The sequence below is a fragment of the Triticum dicoccoides genome, chromosome 4B (genome assembly GCF_002162155.2).
Source record: "Triticum dicoccoides isolate Atlit2015 ecotype Zavitan chromosome 4B, WEW_v2.0, whole genome shotgun sequence".
Taxonomy (NCBI): domain Eukaryota; kingdom Viridiplantae; phylum Streptophyta; class Magnoliopsida; order Poales; family Poaceae; genus Triticum; species Triticum dicoccoides.
Window position 1 is genome coordinate 24,403,021 of NC_041387.1, and position 2,824 is coordinate 24,405,844.

Sequence of the window (2,824 nt, forward strand, 5' to 3'; positions counted from 1 at the left end):
AAAAGTAAGTTGTTACTGTCATATTTTTTGCTACAACCAGTGAATATATTTGTTAGTATCTTTTTTCCAAAACAAGAGAACAACATGATGCTTTACTTTCATTATGTTTAAAATGTTTCAACCATACAAGGATCATGCTACAAACATTCCCCAACTTTGTTTCACAAACTTATAATTTTTTTTAAAAGCAATAATTATCCATACATGTAGTCTCACAAAAAAATAGCTGCAACTCTTTTTGGGGAGCAAAGTTGCAACCAGGTATTTATGGAAATGCTGAAACAAGGGGGACAACGTAATATATCACCACTCTCACATAACATCCCAAAGGGTAAGGATAGTTTCTACATCTGAATCTCTCACTGCCACCCTTGACATTATCACGACATAAGGGTATTGGCAGTTCTTGACATTGTGCATCTCGCCAGAGAAATACAAGAATTGAGTCTTCTCCCCTTGGCTTTGGAGCTCTCTTGGTTTTCGCATCATACTTCTTTGCCTTTTTCTTCTTTTCATCCTCTCGCAACTCAACTAGTGGTTTCCTTCTCTTTCCTGTATTTCCTTTGGCCGATCCTTCTTGGCTTACCGTGGTGGGTTCTGCAATCCTTCGAAAGTCAGAACATGCTGATCTAGATTTGTATTTGGAGCTTGTGGATGTTCATTTGCTTTCGAATCTAGCACTTCTTCGTTTCTTGCAACACCATTTCTTGCTCTCGCTTTCCTCGCAACAAACCCAATCTTCACCTGTTCAACTAGGCCAGAGACATATCGATAATCTTCGATGTTGAAGCCAGGGTGCCAAACTTCCTGCAGAGAGAATTGTAGTTGAGGGTTTTTGTCACGGGTATGCCAAAGTGCATAGCCCTATGCCCGTTGCCTAGATGGGGTGCATGAGTTGTTGCTTGTCGAGACCATATTTCAAGCATGTAAGGTGCATGTATCGTTGCACATTCGGATGCACCAAAATTCGGAAGATATGTGGATAGATCAGCCCACACATCTCAAACATGTGGCAACTGCGCATGTACTTCTCATCTTCAAGTACCATATGCACCATGTACTCTTCGTGTCCACGTTGTCATTTGCAACAAGTTGAAACAAGAGGTCATCAGCTTGCACCTGCAACAAAGTAAATCCAGTGGATTTAGCCACGAGATTCTAAAATTTGGAAAACATATCTCTTGTATAGAAGTCTGCAGTTTGCTTCTCAATGTTGTAATTGCAAAAAAAGACGACATTAACGAAGTATGCTAGAAATGTTGCAACTAAATTTTCTTGCAAAATAGCATGTCCAAAACAGAAAAATAGATGATGAGACTTACTTTCCCCATAGCGGTGGCCTAGTTTCTTCATTTATGAACCCTGCATTATCTCGTGGTTTAGCATCAGCTCCTGACACAACTCAAATTGCCTCACAAAGGTGCAAACTGAGTCTTCAGCGTGATTTGAAGTCTTGAAGTAGGAATTCAGCCCCTCAGACTGCCCGGTTGTGCCTGTGAATGGGAAGAGTTTCTGCCTGAAGTACATAGGCACCCATTGAGGGAGTCCTGGATAAGGGGGTATCCGGACAGCCGGACTATATTCATCGTCCGGACTATAGAAGCGTCAAGATACAAGACTCAAGACTTCGGCTCGTGTCCGGATGGGACTCTCCTTTGCGTGGAAGACAAGCTTGGCGGTCCGGATATTATGTTTCCTTCCTTGTAACCGACTCCACGTAAACCCTAGCTCTCCAGTGTCTATATAAACCGGAGAGCATGGTCCTTAGAAGGCCGATCACAATTACAATCATACCATCATAGGCTAGCTCTTAGGGTTTAGCCTCTATGATCTCGTGGTAGATCTACTCTTGTATTCTACATATCTTCAATATTAATCAAGCAGGAAGTAGGGTTTTACCTCCATCGAAAGGGCCCGAACCTGTGTAAACATTGTGTCCCTTGCTTCCTGTTACCATCAGCCTAAGACGCACAGATCAGGACCCCCTACCCGAGATCCGCCGGTTTTGACACCGACATTGGTGCTTTCATTGAGAGTTCCTCTGTGTCGTCGCTTCGAGGCTTGATGGCGTCTTCAAGCGTCAACAACGCAGTCCAGGGTGAGATTTTTCTCCCCGGACAGATCTTTGTGTTCGGCGGCTTCGCACTGCGGGCCAATTCGCTTGGCCAGTTGGAGCAGATTGATAGCTCAGCCCCTGGCCACCAGATCAGGTTCGCAAATTTGAACTACATAGCAGATATCTGCGGAGACTTGATCTTCGGTGGAGTCGAGCCTACGCCAGGAACGCCGGACAGTCACGACGAGCACGGCCTAGACCTGCAGTCGGACAATGCTCAGGACATCATCCCCGAAGCAGCCCCGGATCTACATCCAGGGCAGGTCATGTTGCCTATGGACGGAGGGCTGGACCCCGCCCCGCAGGCCGCACACTCATCGGCGGTGGAGCCGAACACAGGTCCCACCTCTGTGGAGGCCTGTTACCCTGGCCCCCCGGACTCATATCCGGCTGTTGGTCCCTGTCCGCTCGCTCTTGAGCCAGCCGAGCCAGGTTGGGCTTTGGTAATGGAGTTTACAGCTGCAGACATCTTTTAGCACTCGCCCTTTGGCAACATGCTGAACTCAGTAAGGTCTCTCTCTTTGTCAGGAGACTCTGGGCTGAACTATGTCCGACCCGAGTGGGAAGCAGGCGACGAAGGAATTCGATGCCCACCCACCACCCACTTCATTGCTACGATCGAAGATTTAATCGACGTGCATGGCTTCGACTCCGAAGACATCGACGGTATGGACGAGATGCAGGAGAAGCTCCAGAATCCCCGGGGCG